This window comes from Pseudophryne corroboree, chromosome 1, assembly GCF_028390025.1.
Source record: "Pseudophryne corroboree isolate aPseCor3 chromosome 1, aPseCor3.hap2, whole genome shotgun sequence".
In the NCBI taxonomy this organism is placed as follows: Eukaryota; Metazoa; Chordata; class Amphibia; order Anura; family Myobatrachidae; genus Pseudophryne; species Pseudophryne corroboree.
Genome location: NC_086444.1, coordinates 399,999,394 through 400,019,438, shown reverse-complemented (window position 1 = coordinate 400,019,438; position 20,045 = coordinate 399,999,394). Strand labels below are relative to the sequence as shown.

The 20,045-nt window shown below is 47.8% G+C and overlaps 1 long non-coding RNA gene across 1 annotated transcript; it reads right to left on the bottom strand.

The window, feature by feature from the left end:
* Nucleotides 1-15,792: 15,792 nt before the first annotated feature.
* Nucleotides 15,793-17,628, bottom strand: LOC134889853 (uncharacterized). Its single transcript, XR_010171301.1, has 2 exons — nt 17,498-17,628; nt 15,793-15,941 (listed from the first exon to the last, which is right to left on the bottom strand). It is a non-coding gene; the product is annotated as an uncharacterized LOC134889853 (long non-coding RNA).
* Nucleotides 17,629-20,045: the final 2,417 nt, after the last annotated feature.

Below are 20,045 nucleotides of genomic sequence, written 5' to 3'. Positions count from 1 at the left end.
ATCCCACGCAGTCTAACCACTCTCGGGGGTGCCTAACCCTAACCCACCCTACCCGCAGCCTAATGCTAACCTTCCCCCACACGCAGCCTAAACCTAACCCAGTGCCTGACGCCTAAACCTAACCCCCTGCCTGATGCCTAATCCTAACCCTCCCTCCCCTGCAGCCTAACCACCCCCAGGGGTGCCTAACTCTAACCCACCCACCCTACCCGCAGCCTAACCTCCCCCCACCCACAGCCTAAACTTAACCCCCCTGCCTGACTCCTAAACCTAATCCCCCCGCCTAAACCTAACCCTCCCTCCTTCGCAGCCTAACCACCCCCGCGGGTGCCTAAACCTAAGCTCCCCCCATCCGCAGCCTAAACTTAACCCCCGTGCCTAATGCCTAAACCTAACCCTCCCGCCTGATGCCTAAACCTAACCCTTCCTCCCACGCAGCCTAACCACCCCTGGGGGGTGCCTAACCCACCCTATCTGAAGCCTAACCCTAACCTCCCCCCACCTGCAGCCTAACCCTAACCCCCGCCTGACGCCTAAACCTAACCCCCCCGTCTGACATGCAAACCTAACCCTCCCTCCCCCGCAGCCTAACCACCCCCCCTCCACCCCGTGACTGATGCCTAAACCTAATCCCCCTTGCCCAGCCCTAAACCTATGATCGTGGAGATAAGGGCGTCGGTATCCTTGCCCATTCGGAGTTCCAACGTCGAGATTCTGAATAGTTTCGGGATCCCAGAGTCAGTATTCTGACTGACGTAAACCCGACAGCCGGCATCTTTACCGCATCTCCTAATAGGTAATGCATATGTTCCAACATTTGGAGCATGTGTCCGCAGCTCTCCTCCCAGGGCAGCTATTCAGGGATCACCCACTGTGTGTAGACGAAGGGGAAGAGATGAAAAATCATTGTTAGTGGATGAACAAGCAGAGAGACAAACTGCAAACAGTGGTGTGGTTGTGTAGAGAGAAAAATCTCTCTATGTAAAATGTAAATATGTTACTCTAACTACTGAGGACATGGAAAAATAAGAATTTACTTACCGATAATTCTATTTCTCGTAGTCCGTAGTGGATGCTGGGGACTCCGTCAGGACCATGGGGATTAGCGGCTCCGCAGGAGACAGGGCACAAAAATAAAAGCTTTAGGACTAGGTGGTGTGCACTGGCTCCTCCCCCTATGACCCTCCTCCAAGCCTCAGTTAGGATTCTGTGCCCGGACGAGCGTACACAATAAGGAAGGATTTTGAATCCCGGGTAAGACTCATACCAGCCACACCAATCACACTGTACAACTTGTGATCTGAACCCAGTTAACAGCATGATAACAGAGGAGCCTCTGAAAAGATGGCTCACAACAATAACAACCCGATTTTTGTAACAATAACTATGTACAAGTATTGCAGACAATCCGCACTTGGGATGGGCGCCCAGCATCCACTACGGACTACGAGAAATAGAATTATCGGTAAGTAAATTCTTATTTTCTCTGACGTCCTAAGTGGATGCTGGGGACTCCGTCAGGACCATGGGGATTATACCAAAGCTCCCAAACGAGCGGGAGAGTGCGGATGACTCTGCAGCACCGAATGAGAGAACTCCAGGTCCTCCTCAGCCAGGGTATCAAATTTGTAGAATTTTGCAAACGTGTTTGCCCCTGACCAAGTAGCAGCTCGGCAAAGTTGTAAAGCCGAGACCCCTCGGGCAGCCGCCCAAGATGAGCCCACCTTCCTTGTGGAATGGGCCTTTACAGATTTTGGCTGTGGCAGGCCTGCCACAGAATGTGCAAGCTGAATTGTACTACAAATCCAACGCGCAATCGTCTGCTTAGAAGCAGAAGCACCCAGCTTGTTGGGTGCATACAGGATAAACAGCGAGTCAGTTTTCCTGACTCCAGCCGTCCTGGAAACATATATTTTCAGGGCCCTGACAACGTCTAGCAACTTGGAGTCCTCCAAGTCCCTAGTAGCCGCAGGCACCACAATAGGTTGGTTCAGGTGAAACGCTGAAATCACCTTAGGGAGAAACTGAGGACGAGTCCGCAGTTCTGCCCTGTCCGAATGGAAAATCAGATATGGGCTTTTGTGAGACAAAGCCGCCAATTCTGACACTCGCCTGGCCGAGGCCAGGGCCAACAGCATGGTCACTTTCCATGTGAGATATTTCAAATCCACAGATTTGAGCGGTTCAAACCAATGTGATTTGAGGAATCCCAGAACTACGTTGAGATCCCACGGTGCCACTGGAGGCACAAAAGGGGGTTGTATATGCAGTACTCCCTTGACGAATGTCTGGACTTCAGGAACTGAAGCCAATTCTTTTTGGAAGAAAATCGACAGAGCCGAAATTTGAACCTTAATGGACCCCAATTTGAAGCCCATAGACACTCCTGTTTGCAGGAAATGCAGGAATCGACCCAGTTGAAATTCCTCCGTGGGGGCCTTCCTGGCCTCACACCACGCCACATATTTTCGCCAAATGCGGTGATAATGTTGTGCGGTCACCTCCTTCCTGGCATTGACCAGGGTAGGTATGACCTCTTCCGGAATGCCTTTTTCCCTTAGGATCCGGCGTTCAACCGCCATGCCGTCAAACGCAGCCGCGGTAAGTCTTGAAACAGACAGGGTCCCTGCTGAAGCAAGTCCCTTCTTAGCGGCAGAGGCCATGGGTCCTCTGTGAGCATCTCTTGAAGTTCCGGGTACCAAGTCCTTCTTGGCCAATCCGGAGCCACGAGTATAGTTCTTACTCCTCTCCGTCTTATAATTCTCAGTACCTTGGGTATGAGAGGAAGAGGAGGGAACACATACACTGACTGGTACACCCATGGTGTTACCAGAGCATCCACAGCTATTGCCTGAGGGTCCCTTGACCTGGCGCAATACCTGTCCAGTTTTTTGTTGAGGCGGGACGCCATCATGTCCACCTTTGGTCTTTCCCAACGGTTCACAATCATGTGGAAGACTTCTGGGTGAAGTCCCCACTCTCCCGGGTGAAGATCGTGCCTGCTGAGGAAGTCTGCTTCCCAGTTGTCCACTCCCGGAATGAACACTGCTGACAGTGCTATCACATGATTCTCCGCCCAGCGGAGAATCTTTGCAGCTTCTGCCATTGCCCTCCTGCTTCTTGTGCCGCCCTGTCTGTTTACGTGGGCGACTGCCGTGATGTTGTCCGACTGGATCAGCACCGGCTGACCTTGAAGCAGAGGTCTTGCTAGGCATAGAGCATTGTAAATTGCCCTTAGCTCCAGTATATTTATGTGGAGAGAAGTCTATAGACTTGACCACGTTCCCTGGAAATTTCTTCCCTGTGTGACTGCTCCCCAGCCTCTCAGGCTGGCATCCGTGGTCACCAGGATCCAATCCTGAATGCCGAATCTGCGGCCCTCTAGTAGATGAGCACTCTGCAGCCACCACAGAAGAGACACCCTTGTCCTCGGAGACAGGGTTATCCGCTGATGCATCTGAAGATGCGATCCGGACCATTTGTCCAGCAGATCCCACTGAAAAGTTCTTGCGTGAAATCTGCCGAATGGAATCGCTTCGTAAGAAGCCACCATTTTTCCCAGGACCCTTGTGCAATGATGCACTGACACTTTTCCTGGTTTTAGGAGGTTCCTGACTAGCTCGGATAACTCCCTGGCTTTCTCCTCCGGGAGAAACACCTTTTTCTGGACTGTGTCCAGAATCATCCCTAGGAACAGCAGACGTGTCGTTGGGATCAGCTGCGATTTTGGAATATTTAGAATCCAGCCGTGCTGTTGTAGCAGTACCCGAGATAGTGCTACTCCGACCTCCAACTGTTCCCTGGACTTTGCCCTTATCAGGAGATCGTCCAAGTAAGGGATAATTAAGACGCCTTTTCTTCGAAGAAGAATCATCATTTCGGCCATTACCTTGGTAAAGACCCGGGGTGCCGTGGACAATCCAAACGGCAGCGTCTGAAACTGATAATGACAGTCCTGTACAACGAACCTGAGGTACCCTTGGTGAGAAGGGCAAATTGGGACATGAAGGTAAGCATCCTTGATGTCCAGGGACACCATATAGTCCCCTTCTTCCAGGTTCGCTATCACTGCTCTGAGTGACTCCATCTTGAATTTGAACCTTTGTATGTAAGTGATCAAAGATTTCAGATTTAGAATAGGTCTCACCGAGCCGTCTGGCTTCGGTACCACAAATAGTGTGGAATAATACCCCTTTCCCTGTTGTAGGAGGGGTGCTTTGATTATCACCTGCTGGGAATACAGCTTGTGAATTGCTTCCAATACTGCCTCCCTGTCGGAGGGAGACGTTGGTAAAGCAGACTTCAGGAACCTGCGAGGGGGAGGCGTCTCGAATTCCAATCTGTACCCCTGGGATACTATCTGTAGGATCCAGGGGTCTACTTGCGAGTGAGCCCACTGCGCGCAGAAACTCTTGAGACGACCCCCCACCGCACCTGAGTCCGCTTGTAAGGCCCCAGCGTCATGCTGAGGACTTGGCAGAAGCGGTGGAGGGCTTCTGTTCCTGGGAAGAGGCTGTCTGCTGCAGTCTTTTTCCCTTTCCTCTACCCCGGGGCAGATATGACTGGCCTTTTGCCCGCTTGCCCTTATGGGGACGAAAGGACTGAGGCTGAAAAGACGGTGTCTTTTTCTGCTGAGAGGTGAGTTGGGGTAAAAAAGGTGGATTTTCCAGCTGTTGCTGTGGCCACCAGGTCCGAAAGACCGACCCCAAATAACTCCTCCCCTTTATACGGCAATACTTCCATGTGCCGTTTGGAATCCGCATCACCTGACCACTGTCGTGTCCATAAACATCTTCTGGCAGAAATGGACATCGCACTTACTCTTGATGCCAGGGTGCAAATATCCCTCTGTGCATCACGCATATATAGAAACGCATCTTTTAAACGCTCTATAGTCAATAAAATACTGTCCCTGTCAAGGGTATCAATATTTTCAGTCAGGGAATCCGACCAAGCCACCCCAGCGCTGCACATCCAGGCTGAGGCAATCGCTGGTCGCAGTATAACACCAGTATGAGTGTATATACTTTTTAGGACATTTTCCAGCTTCCTATCAGCTGGTTCCTTGAGGGCGGCCGTATCAGGAGACGGTAACGCCACTTGTTTTGATAAGCGTGTGAGTGCCTTATCCACCCTAGGGGGTGTTTACCAACGCGCCCTAACTTCTGGCGGGAAAGGGTATAATGCCAATAATTTCTTAGATATTAGCAGTTTTTTATCGGGGGAAACCCACGCATCATCACACACTTCATTTAATTCTTCTGATTCAGGAAAAACTACGGGTAGTTTTTTCACACCCCACATAATACCCTTTTTTGTGGTACTTGTAGTATCAGAAATATGCAAAGCCTCCTTCATTGCCGTGATCATGTAACGTGTGGCCCTACTGGAAAATACGTTTGTTTCTTCACCGTCGACACTGGAGTCAGTGTCCGTGTCCGTGTCGACCGACTGAGGTAATGGGCGCTTTAGAGCCCCCGACGGTGTCTGAGACGCCTGGACAGGCACTAACTGATTTGCCGGCTGTCTCATGTCGTCAACAGTTTTCTGTAAAGTGCTGACACTATCACGTAATTCCTTAAATAAGACCATCCAGTCAGGTGTCGACTCCCTAGGGGGTGACATCACTAATACAGGCAATTGCTCCGCCTCCACTCCATTTTCCTCCTCATACATGTCGACACACGCGTACCGACACACAGCACACACACAGGGAATGCTCTGATAGAGGACAGGACCCCACTAGCCCTTTGGGGAGACAGAGGGAGAGTTTGCCAGCACACACCAAAGCGCTATATATGTATAGGGACAACCTTATAAATAAGTGTCTATCCCTTATAGCTGCAATATATCTATATCTAGCCAAATAAGTGCCCCCCCTCTCTTTTTTACCCTGTTTCTGTAGCAGGAGTGCAGGGGAGAGTCTGGGAGCCTTCCTACCAGCGGAGCTGTGTGGAAAAATGGCGCTTGTGTGCTGAGGAGATAGGCTCCGCCCCCTTCTCGGCGGCCTCTCTCCCGCTTTTTCTGAGGTAAAATGACAGGAGTTAAATACATCCATATAGCCCAGGAGCTATATGTGATGTATTTTTAGTCATATATAGTGTTTTCATTGCGTCTCAGGGCGCCCCCCCCCCAGCGCCCTGCACCCTCAGTGACCGCGGTGTGAAGTGTGCTGAGAGCAATGGCGCACAGCTGCAGTGCTGTGCGCTACCTTTATGAAGACATGGACGTCTTCTGCCGCCGATTTCTGGACCTTTTCTGTCTTCAGCATCTGTAAGGGGGCCGGCGGCGCGGCTCCGGGACCCATCCATGGCTGGGCCTGTGATCGTCCCTCTGGAGCTAATGTCCAGTAGCCAAGAAGCCCAATCCACTCTGCACGCAGGTGAGTTCGCTTCTTCTCCCCTTAGTCCCTCGATGCAGTGAGCCTGTTGCCAGCAGGACTCACTGAAAATAAAAAAAACCTAAGTCTATACTTTTATTCCAAGCAGCTCAGGAGAGCTACCTAGATTGCACCCTTCTCGGCCGGGCACAAAAACCTAACTGAGGCTTGGAGGAGGGTCATAGGGGGAGGAGCCAGTGCACACCACCTAGTCCTAAAGCTTTTATTTTTGTGCCCTGTCTCCTGCGGAGCCGCTAATCCCCATGGTCCTGACGGAGTCCCCAGCATCCACTTAGGACGTCAGAGAAACATAAGTGACAGGAATTTCTAGACTAAATCACCACTAATATTTTATAAGGAAAAAAGCTCTATCTAAGAGGCTGAATTAATAATTTTCCGTTATGTGTGTGTGTGTGTGTGTGTGTGTGTGCGCGCGCATGTGTGTGTGTGTGTATGCAACCCACCCTATGAGTGGTGAGTGCAGACACTGCACCCCGCTTCTGGGGTGGTGAGTGCTGTGGTTTTATATTTGATGGTATATATATATATATATATATATAGATAGATATATAGATATATATATATATATATATATAATGAGAGAGAGAGAGAGAGAGAGAGAGAGAGAGAGAGAGAGAGAGAGAGAGAGCTATACTAACTATACTATCCCATTAAACCAGGAAACTCACAAATTATACAGTTTCTGTGGCTGGCTGACCTCAAGTCTGCATCTCACCTGGTTTAATCAGCCACAGAACCTGTGTAACCCATGAGCGTATAAAGAGGAGAAGAAATAAGAGTTGTCTTTTTTGTGGCGCACTAGAAATTTATTATTCAATATAAGCGTATATAAAACTGTAAGGCGGGCCCGCAAGGTGACATTCACAGGGAAAAGGTAATGACATCCACTCAACTTGTTCACACCCGCTGGACATGTTGGAAAGAGGGTGAGTGGACAGTGAGCGTGGCTGTGCCCTGTGGCACCACGTGGCACCACGTGGCACCATTGTACCGACAGCCGGACCGCTGAGAACGGAACCTGGAGGGTACATAACTTTTTGGTTTTCATTTCATCTCATGACACTCCACCCAAAGCTACTCTTCTGGTTATCCTATCAACTAGGACAACAATGAAGGTGACTCCATAACATTTCTTCCATTCAGGGCCGTTTCTTGGGGCAGGCACTGGGCGCCCACCGCGGCACTAACTGTGGCTCCCTGCTTTCCCCTCCTATTTCTCCCCGAGTAACCCGCTCGCGGGGCGGAGTTTCACGGAATGACGCGGTTGCGTCGTTACGTCACGACGCAACCCCGTCACTCCGCGAAACTGCCCCCCCCCCCCGAGCGGAGTACAGAGGGGGATCCAAGTTAGGAAGAGGGAAAGGCCGGCGCGAGGAGTGACTGGTGAGGCGTGCCGAAGAGCGGTAATCGCCTCTGTAAGTATTCTCTCTCTCTCTCTCTCTCTCTCTCTCAATGGGGTATATTTACTAAAATTCGTATTAGTCCCGATTTGGAGGGAGATTCATCACGAATGACATCGACTGTGTGTATTTGCAACTTTTTGAAAATTTTACGCCTCATTTACTAAGCTGTCGTATTTGTATTTTTCGTGGTTTACGATGTCGATGTCATTCGTGGTTTTGTAAGGTAGAATGCGGCCGATTTAGTGGTTTTGCAGCCGTGTTATGAGGTTTTTCTACGACTGCGTCACATTTTGATTACGGCAGTGTTTGTCCGTTCACGGACGCGTTTTTTTCCTAAGTTTCGTTTTTGTCACTCGTCCGTGATTGGTTTGATTCGTGATGGAGGAGTGTCTGTGTACATTACTATAAAAACGCCCCAAACCGTCCGAACCTCGTGGGTTTAGCTGGTGGAGAGGTGAGAGGAAGGTGTGTTAGGAGTTGGTGAGTTGTTTGGAGTTTTTGGCGGTTTTGAGGAGGTTCTTTGTGATTGTTGAGTGCTGTACTGTGTGTGTAAGTAGTCTTGTCATACTTGTTGTGTAGTTATTTAAAAGTCTGTCTAGTTTTTTGTCATTGTTTTTTATTTCACGTCTATTGTCATTGTTTGTGAGTGAGTGTGTGTGTGTTTGGTGTGTGGTGTGTAGTGGTAGTGGAGGAGTGTGTTTACTGTTTTTTTTTTCTCAGTGTTATTTGTTGTTTGTCCTGATTATGTCCCAGTCAGAGGTGAGTGAGAGCGAGGAGGTGAGTGAGGTGGAGGAGGTGAGTGAGGTGGAGGAGGTGAGTGAGAGGGAGGAGGTTAGTGAGGTGGAGGAGGTTAGTGAGGTGGAGGGGGAGGTTGTTGCTGCGGCCTCCAGTGATAGTGATGGTGTTGTGGCTCCGCAGCCACGCACCACTGCAAAGACTGGCCGCAATGTAAAATTCAGCTACGCTGAAAATATGGCTTTGGTGCGGGAGCTGATGAGGCATCATCGGCAGTTGTTTGGCCATGATGCTGCAAAGGTGTCGTCACGCAGGAAGAGTGTTCTGTGGGGGAAGGTAGTTGCGGCTGTGAAAAGTGAGGGTGTGGTGAGGCGGACCGAGGACACGTGTCGTAAGCGTTTCTACGACATAAAGCGCTGTGTCAAGGCAAAGATGGCCAAGGCGGCTAAATCAGCCCGCCAAACCGGGGATGGACACCCCTTCCGTGCATCTTACCGTGATTGGGAGGAGCCTGTGCGTGCACTCATTCCGCCAGAAGTGGTTGGTGCCACTTATGTCCGGAATTCGGATCGGCTAAGGCAGGATGGTGAGTTTTTTTATCATTTTTTTATTAAAATCAACATCTGTGCTTTGTCCTTAGTTGTCTGAAATGACTTCTAGCTAATTGTGGTTGTCAGTTTGTTTATTATTCTAATGTGTTGGTGATGTAGTGCAGGCCTGGCCAACCTGTGGCTCTCCAGCTGTTGTAAAACTACAAGTCCCATCATGCCTTGCCACAGTTTTGCTATTAGGGAATGCTAAAACTGTTGCAGGGCATGCTGGGATGTGTAGTTTCACTACATCTGGTGAGCCACAGGTTGGCCAGGCCTGATGTAGTGTATTCTCAATTATGTATTTTTTAAACCTTTGTATAGTTGTTTTTTTGTGGTTGCCTTGTCCTTTTTCTGGTGTTTTATGCCAAAAGTAAATGTTTGTAGGTGTATTTTAAAGAAGTGTTTTTTATTTTTATTTTTTAAATACATTTCATAGCATTTATGTTTATTGTGTGTTGTTCTGGGTTGTCCTTTGTGTGCTTCATGTGTTTTTTCAGGCATATTTGGTTGTGATGTTTCCAAGTTTTCGCAGATATTTGTGGCTAGTGTTTTATCGTTACCATCAAAATTTGGGTGCTTAGCGTGGAATATTGTGACCAGAAATGAAATGCAGGTGGTCTTCATTTGGCAAAATACTTAGAAACAGCAGATCATAACTGCACATATTCTATAGGAAAACAACTTGAACACTCACAATGGATTTTTTAATGTGGCAACTGTTATTTAAAAAAAAAAATAATACAAATAATAATAATACAAATCTTACCTCTCGGTTTAAAGCCCTGGACATAGAAACATTCTTGGCCTGAGACTTAGTTGTATTAAATGGCGAAATCAGATTGCAAATTGAGTATCACATGAGGGCTGCAGTATTGCAACCCTTCCTTCTGGGGCAAACACTAGTGGGTAGGAACGAATAAGATTAGCTAGGGGTGTGTTTCCTGTGATTGGCAAAACAATTTATAATTTAAGGTCTGTGTTGAGCAATTCAGTATGGAAGTTACTGGCTCATGCTCAGTCTTTCATCCCAGGCTCAGGAATTACTATTAAATGTACCATTAGGGCATGAAGGTGGAATGTTATTATTTAAGAAATTGAATCATACTTGCCTACTCTCCCGAATTCTGCGGGAGACACCCGGTTTCTCGGGTAGTCCCCCGCAGCCCCTGAAGAGTGGACACCCCTCCCGCATTCTGCCCACTTCCTAGCCGAGGGGGCGGGTCTTAATGACGCCATTAAATGCTAATTGTGTAATCGAAGCTCCGCCCATATGCAAATACCATCCAATTGCGGTATTTGCTAGTGTAGTGGGTGGGGCATAATGACATCATTGGCTCGTCCCCGCCTCCATCGCCGCCCACCTGCTTCTCCTCTCCCAGTATCTCCCGGAGAGGAGGAAATAAATGTAGGCACTGTAAGTATTACTTGAATAGTATGCCAATTGTTGCTCTGTGGTAGCTATAGTTAAATAGGGTTAGGACTGCCTGTCTTCTGCAAGAAGAACAAACACATTTTTTGTGTGTAAAATGAGCAATCTATGATTACACCTTAAAATAATGATGACACTAGTCAGCAGGGCTGTAGCTAGAACTTTGTGGGCCCCATAGCAACATTTTGAAGGGGCCCCTGTCCCAATGCTTCTAGAGAGACACTTCTCTGCAGCAGTTGTTCATGTTATGCCCTATAATAGTGCCCCAGTTCATTTTCTGAACCATAGTAGAGCCTTATTTAATGTTATGCCCCATAGTAGTGCCCTAGTATGTTTTATGAATCGCAGTAATGCTTAAGTTCACCCTATGTCACATTTCAGAGCTACTAGTACACATTATGCCGCACAGTACCCCCAATTCACATTATGATATATAGTGCTCCCCATTCATATTGTGTTTCATTACAGTGCCCTGGTTCATATTATATAACATTAAAATGCCCTTCAGTTCATTTTATACCACACTACAATGAGCAGGTGCAGGGGCATACCTAGATATATTGCAGGCCCCAAGGAAAAAGTTTGAAAGGATCCCTATGTACCACCCAATGCCGAAAAATGTATATAACACATGTAACTATGACAGGGAAGGTGGGCCCCTCTCAGCTCTGGGCCCAATAGCAGCTGCACTCCCTGCACCCATGGTACAGATGGGTCCACGGTTATCTTGCCTAGTTTGCTGCACCTAGGCACAACATGGTTTATTAACATAAACCCTTCATCTATTGTTCTCAGCTGCAATACAATGCAGGGAAAAATACAGCAGGGGATTAACTCGTTACAGCAGGGGATTAAATCCGACTGCCCAGTCTCAGTTAATCCTATTAAAGGTCAAGCTAAACATGGACCCATCTGTAGCTACGCCCTTGCTTGTCAGTGTCTGCAATGTGCTGCTAAGCATCACAGAAACTGGAAAGGGTTTTACTAGTAAGGACAAAATGGAGCACTGTGAGCAATGGTTAACCCTAATAGCACACTGTGACTAAAAAGTAAAACGTGTCCTGATTTTTAATGTACTTGTTGTAAATGTAAAATCAGGACACAGTGGTATACGGACCATGCTGGGGGCATGGCTATGTCACAAAGGGTATGGTCAGTTCTCTAAGGGCACTTCTAGGGAAACACCATTTTATTGCTGCAAGTGCTGAAGACACCTGCCTTGTGCTAGATAAAATAACTTCCATCTTTCCACAAATTGCCTCATTAAGAAGGTTTTATTGGTAGTCCCATGAAATTTGGCACACAATCTGTAGATATGGGGAAGTGCATCATATATACAATAAGAGAATAGTGGTGTTCACGTCATTTTGTTACTGGTGGTGCAAGGATTACTACTATGGGGCCCAGAGCTGGGAGAGGCCACCTTCCCTGTCACAGTTACATGTGTTATATATAGGGGTGTAGCTACCATAGGTACTGTAACTGCCTACCAGTGTAATGCCTCACCTACTGGTTTGATCTCCACCTCCTTTGACATGATCCTCCTGCTGGTGCTGTGACTGCCTACCAGTGCAATGCCTCACCTACTGGTGTGATCTCCACCTCCTGTGACATGATTCTCCTGCTGGTGCTGTGACTGCCTACCAGTGTAATGCCTCACCTACTGGTTTGATCTCCACCTCCTTTGACATGATCCTCCTGCTGGTGCTGTGACTGCCTACTAGTGCAATGCCTCACCTACTGGTGTGATCTCCACCTCCTGTGACATGATTCTCCTGCTGGTGCTGTGACTGCCTACCAGTGTAATGCCTCACCTACTGGTTTGATCTCCACCTCCTTTGACATGATCCTCCTGCTGGTGCTGTGACTGCCTACCAGTGCAATGCCTCACCTACTGGTGTGATCTCCACCTCCTGTGACATGATTCTCCTGCTGGTGCTGTGACTGCCTACCAGTGTAATGCCTCACCTACTGGTGTGATCTCCACCTCCTGTGACATGATCCTCCTGCTGGTGCTGTGACTGCCTACTAGTGCAATGCCTCACCTACTGGTTTGATCTCCACCTCCTTTGACATGATCCTCCTGCTGGTGCTGTGACTGCCTACCAGTGCAATGCCTCACCTACTGGTGTGATCTCCACCTCCTGTGACATGATCCTCCTGCTGGTGATGTGACTGCCTACCAGTGCAATGCCTCACCTACTGGTGTGATCTCCACCTCCTGTGACATGATTCTCCTGCAGGTGATGTGACTGCCTACCATGCTGCATTAGCCTTGCTTACTACCACTGTGGGTAATGCTAACAATTTGCTTAAGCCCAATTTGTGTTGGGCCCCGCTTAGAGCTGACTTTCTCCAACCTACATGAGGCCACTTTTAATATATTTCCAGGGCCACTTTACGTTCCCTGCCCCCTGTCTGGCATGGAAGAAATGTGAATGATAAATCAATGTAAATGTACCAGGAGGTATTGACAAGCCTTTATAACATTACCTTATACTGTGAATTTCTTACCCTGTTTCCAAGACAATAATTAATTTAACTTGTTAATTAAGTGAAAGGAAGACATGATATTTTCCGGGAGATGTATCAAGCCGTGGAGAGAGATAAAGTTGAGTATTTGCCCAAATCAAATGAAGGTATCATTTCATGTACTGTGCTAGATAAGTGACAGAAGATGATTGGGTGGTTTGGACATCTGCACTTTATCTCTCTCCAAGGCTTGATACATCTCCCCAAGAGTGCTATATATAAAATATATGTCTGGCTGCTATACAGCAGGCCAGGAGCAACAGCAGGACAGTAGAGTAACAGTCATATCAGTAATAATTTGCGGACCCTGTGAAATTAGCATTCAGTAAAGACAGGAGACTCAGTCAATGAATACATAAAAGATTTTTTAGTTTATGTTAAAATATAAAAAGTTTATTAAGTGGAATATTTAATAAATAATATTTGCGAGACATCTCCAAAAACAGTCGGTTTTGGGGGCTGCCCACAAATATTAACCAGCCCCTGAATGTATGTATTGGGGACTGCAATGGATATTTGAGATATCTATTGCGTTCCTCCTATTTTGAACACAAAAGCAGCCACCAAAAGTTTCTACGGCAGATGGTAAACTGTGAAACTCACCAAGCTCCAGAAAGTATTTCTGAGCTTGGCTCGGCAGCTAATGCCATTTCTAAATGGCTTTTGTAGCCTGTGGGCTACATTATGCAATAATTCCCAGGAGAAGGATCCTTGGCATCCCTCTGCATTACTGTCTGCTCTCACATACGCAGTCTGACGATTGCACATGTGAACTAGCGCAGCCGGGGTCTAAACCCAGAAGTAAAGTGATCGCATTAGCAATTATTTTACTTCTTATACATTGCAGGGACAGGCATGAGATTGATTATGGCATAAAAGCTACACCTCTGGACTCACGAAGAGTCATCCTTCAGCACTCAGGAGAGGAAAACCCCCTTGGGGGGAAACCTCTGGGGAACCATGGCCTCAGGATTGCCCTTCCCTCTGGGCATTAAGAGGTGTACTAATAGAGGGGTCAGTATGCTATCCCAGCGCATGGGATCCCAGTGGTAGTCATACTGATGTCGGGATCCCGGTACAGAAAATACTGAGAGGGGTGAATAAGGGGTGTTCTCCCCTCTCCCCAACCCCTAACCCTGCCTGTCCATAATCTAACCCTAACCTCACCCTTTTGTGCATAACCCTCCCACAGAGGTGCCTAATCCTAACCTCCGTCCCTGCTGCCTAAACCTAACCCTCCCTTCCCTGCAGCCTAACCACTCCTGGGGGTGCCTAACCCGCCCTACCAACAGCCTAACACTAACTTCCCCCCACCCGCAGCCTAACCCTATCTTCCCCCACCCACAGCCTAATCCATTCCTAACCCCCCGTCTGATGCCTAAACCTAACCCCCCGCCTGATGCCTAAACCCATCCTTCCCTTCCCTGCAGCCTAACCACCCCCCGGGGGTGCCTAACCCTAACCAACCCTACCCGCTGCCTAACCCTAACCTCCCCCCACCCACACCCTAAACCTAACCCCCGCCTGATGCCTAAACCTAACCCTTTCTCCCCTGCAGCCTAATCAACCTCGCGGTCCTTAACCCTAACCCACCCTACCTACAGCCTAACCCTATCCTCCCCACACCCATACCCTAAACCTTACCCCCGCCTGACGCCTAAACCTAATCTCCCCACCTGATGCCTAAACCTAACCCTTCCTCCCCTGCAGCCTAATCACCCCCGGGGGTCCTTAACCCTAACCCATTCTACCTGCAGCCTAACCCTATCCTCCACTTGATGCCTAATCCTTTCCCTCTCCCCATCCCCCTCACCCTGACTGTCCGCAGTCTAACCCTAACCTCCCCCTTTGTGCCTAACCCTCCCGCGGAGGTGCCTAATCCGAACCTCCGTCCCTGCTGCCTAAACCTAACCCTCCATCCCCCGCAGCCTAACCACCCCCTCTACGCCCCTACTGCCTAAACCTAACCCTCCATCCCACGCAGTCTAACCACTCTCGGGGGTGCCTAACCCTAACCCACCCTACCCGCAGCCTAATGCTAACCTTCCCCCACACGCAGCCTAAACCTAACCCAGTGCCTGACGCCTAAACCTAACCCCCTGCCTGATGCCTAATCCTAACCCTCCCTCCCCTGCAGCCTAACCACCCCCAGGGGTGCTTAACTCTAACCCACCCACCCTACCCGCAGCCTAACCTCCCCCCACCCTCAGCCTAAACTTAACCCCCCTGCCTGACTCCTAAACCTAATCCCCCCGCCTAAACCTAACCCTCCCTCCTTCGCAGCCTAACCACCCCCGCGGGTGCCTAAACCTAAGCTCTCCCCATCCGCAGCCTAAACTTAACCCCCGTGCCTAATGCCTAAACCTAACCCTCCCGCCTGATGCCTAAACCTAACCCTTCCTCCCACGCAGCCTAACCACCCCTGGGGGGTGCCTAACCCACCCTATCTGAAGCCTAACCCTAACCTCCCCCCACCTGCAGCCTAACCCTAACCCCCGCCTGACGCCTAAACCTAACCCCCCCGTCTGACATGCAAACCTAACCCTCCCTCCCCCGCAGCCTAACCCCCCCCCCCCCCCTCCACCCCGTGCCTGATGCCTAAACCTAATCCCCCTTGCCCAGCCCTAAACCTATGATCGTGGAGATAAGGGCGTCGGTATCCTTGCCCATTCGGAGTTCCAACGTCGAGATTCTGAATAGTTTCGGGATCCCAGAGTCAGTATTCTGACTGACGTAAACCCGACAGCCGGCATCTTTACCGCATCTCCTAATAGGTAATGCATATGTTCCAACATTTGGAGCATGTGTCCGCAGCTCTCCTCCCAGGGCAGCTATTCAGGGATCACCCACTGTGTGTAGACGAAGGGGAAGAGATGAAAAATCATTGTTAGTGGATGAACAAGCAGAGAGACAAACTGCAAACAGTGGTGTGGTTGTGTAGAGAGAAAAATCTCTCTATGTAAATATGTTACTCTAACTACTGAGGACATGGAAAATACCTAAAATAAGGGCAATTATCCCAAAGGGCCCATTGTTTTTATACAATACACACATTGGGGGGATAAGGTCTCTCTTATAGTAATTAGTGGGTACCTTCAGAAAAGAAATTTGACCAGTAAATAATAAAAGCTATAAATTGCTAACATTTAGGGATCAATCCAATTAGGTGTGAGTTACCATTGCTGCAACGTTTCAACAGCATCCAAACTCACACCCTTCATGGCCAGATTCAGCCTATGGGGCTATCGGAAAGTGCGGCTGTCGTAAGACAAACTCGCACCTAATTAAACTGACCCCCTTAGTTGTTAAATGTGATAAAATAGTAAAATATAATGGTGTAATTGTGGGCCTGATTCAGTTGTGGTTGTTGAAGCGATCGCTGCTGCAATATTGCCGTTCACAATTGCATTGTGAGTCTGAGCAGTCGTAGGCTGAGCAAGTCTCCTAGACACAGGGGGCTCTCCAGCAGCAACACAGGTCGCAATGGGTAATTTATTCACGCACATGGAACGGCGTTTGAACGGACCTGACACGCCTGTATACAGTTAGCCAACCCCGTTACAACCTCAAACGCTGACTTCCTGTCAATCACTTTGCGATGGGATCCTCTATGTGAGCATGATTTCATTTTGTGCGCAGCGCAGCTTACACGCATGCACAGTGAAAAAGCATTAAGCCACTTAGTGCAACAGCAGCTCTGCGTCCGCATCTGAATCAGGCCCCCTGAGCGGTAAGGAGAAGGACTCTAGGGAAAGGACTATGTCACCTTTATTATATGTAAAGATAGGGAAACAGTCACTTGTTACAGCTCCAATTCACATCATTTATACCATTCTGTACCATTTCATCATTTGGTTATACTATGGGGGAGATGTATTAAACACCTGCAGAGTGATAAAGTGGAGAGAGGCAAAGTACCAGCCAATCAGCTCCTAACTGCCATGTTACAGGCTGTGTTTGAAAAATGACAAATAGGAGCTGATTGATTGTTAGTTTATATCTCTCCACTTTATCACTCTCCCAGGCTTTGTACACCTGCCCCCAGTTCATTGATATACTGTAAATGTCAGCTATTTCACTATATCCCCCGATCTGTATTGTTCTTCCCCCGATCTGTATGTTCTGTATCATGCTCTCCCCACCCTTCCTGTTTTTCTGTATTACAGTATGTTCTACATCTCGCAACCCCCAAAAGTGTATGTCCTTCCTCTTTATGTCCTATAGAGTACGCCACAATTTCTATGTTTTTGTATTATGCCCCCACACCATCTGTATGTGCTATACCAAGTTGCCCCCTTCTGCATGTTTTGTATTGTCCGCTCTCCCCCACCATAGACCCTATGTTTTGTACTGTGCTCTCAATACCCCCCACCACACACACAATTACACAAGTATGGTAACTTACCTCCTGCATGCTATTCTCCAGTCACTAATTCCTCTGCGACCCCTCCCGTCGTCTTCAACTGACACTTTGCAGATCTCTTTGCCGGTCACCCGACACTCTGCAAATCTCTTAGCCAGAACTTTGCCAAACGGTGATCTAAATAACCAGAATTTCCTGGTCAGACATACTACTGTATGTGTATAATTATACTACCACATTTTGATACATACTTTCATTTTTATTAATTTGCAATTTATCTATTTTACTGACTTTTTATCCAAAACTCAAGATCCTTTCTCATAGAGACCCAAGTTATCTGCTGCAGGTCTTCCCTAGTGCTAGGACCATGTTAGTATCATACACTGGGCCTAATCCAGACCTGATCGCAGCAGCAAATTTGTTCACTAATGGACAAAACCATGTGCACTGCAGGTGGGGCAGATGTAACGTGCAGAGAGAGTATGGTAACTTACCTCCTTCATGTTATACTCCAGTCATTGCTACCTCTGCAACCCCTCCCGTCGTCTTCAACTGACACTTTGCAGATCTCTTTGCCGGTCACCGGACACTCTGCAAATCTCTTTGCCAGATGATCTAAAAAACACAAAAGACTACCATTAAGCATAGTACTAGTTTAAGTACAATAAAATGTTTATGAGTCAACCAGTTTCCCAATTTTCCTTAAACCAAACAAGATACTTTCAAAGTTATGTAACATGTGCAGAGAGAGTATGGTAACTTACCTCCTTCATGTTATACTCCAGTCGTTGCTACCTCTGCGACCCCTCCCGTTGTCTTCAACTGACACTTTGCAGATCTCTTTGCCGGTCACCCGACACTCTGCAAATCTCTTTGCCAGATGATCTAAAAAACACAAAAGACTATCATTAAGCATAGTACTAGTTTAAGTACAATAAAATATTTATGAGTCAACCAGTTTCCCAATTTTCCTTAAACCAAACGATACTTTCAAAGTTATCAATATCCCATTTATCTATTTTATTAACTTTTTCATCCCAAAGCCACGATCCTGCCTCATAGAGACCCAGGTTATCTACATCCCCTGTATGTGTGCTTATCCTCCATACTGGCCTCTTTATTCCTGTAACGCTACATTTTTATTCCTAAATATATCATTCCTTCCTGTGCTTCTCCTATTTATGTGTTCTTGTACCTGTATTCCAGTTCTGTCTATCTTGTCTTGCATTTCAGCTAACTATTTTGCACTCTGTCTTCCTTACCCCTCTCCATCATACCCTGCCATGTAGGACTCACCTCCTCCTACCTGTCTTCCTGCATGGAAACTGGAAACGTCAGCAGCTGTAGAATGTTACAGGACGAAGCATTGTGATGTCACAAAATAGTGATGTCACAGGCTAGGTGTGATGTCACAGTAACCAGCAGCAAAGCTACAGAGTTACAGCTATTTTACATATACATTTTATACATCAATTACAACTAGATATACATGAGTTTCTAGTTTAAAAAAAATGAGACTAGTGTAGAAAATAAACCATAAGGCAACGCTGTACAGAGTGCCTCAATGTATAGGTAAAGGGAAAACATAAGTGACAGGAATTTCTAGACTAAATCACCACTAATATTTTATAAGGAAAAAAGCTCTATCTAAGAGGCTGAATTAATAATTTTCCGTTATATGTGTGTGTGTGTGTGTGTGTGTGTGTGTGTGTGTATGCACCCCACCCTATGAGTGGTGAGTGCAGACACTGCACCCCGCTTCTGGGGTGGTGAGTGCTGTGGTTTTATATTTGATGGTATATATATATATATATATATATATATAGAGAGAGAGAGAGAGAGAGAGAGAGAGAGAGAGAGAGAGAGAGAGAGATAGCTATACTAACTATACTGTCCCATTAAACCAGGAAACTCACGAATTATACAGTTTCTGTGGCTGGCTGACCTCAAGTCTGCATCTCACCTGGTTTAATCAGCCACAGAACCTGTGTAACCCATGAGCGTATAAAGAGGAGAAGAAATAAGAGTTGTCTTTTTTGTGGCGCACTAGAAATTTATTATTCAATATAAGCGTATATAAAACTGTAAGGCGGGCCCGCAAGGTGACATTCACAGGGAAAAGGTAATGACATCCACTCAACTTGTTCACACCCGCTGGACATGTTGGAAAGAGGGTGAGTGGACAGTGAGCGTGGCTGTGCCCTGTGGCACCACGTGGCACCATTGTACCGACAGCCGGACCGCTGAGAACGGAACCTGGAGGGTACATAACTTTTTGGTTTTCATTTCATCTCATGACACTCCACCCAAAGCTACTCTTCTGGTTATCCTATCAACTAGGACAACAATGAAGGTGACTCCATAACATTTCTTCCATTCAGGGCCGTTTCTTGGGGCAGGCACTGGGCGCCCACCGTGGCACTAACTGTGGCTCCCTGCTTTCCCCTCCTATTTCTCCCCGAGTAACCCGCTCGCGGGGCGGAGTTTCACGTAATGACGCGGTTGCGTCGTTACGTCACGACGCAACCCCGTCACTCCGCGAAACTGCCCCCCCCGAGCGGAGTACAGAGGGGGATCCAAGTTAGGAAGA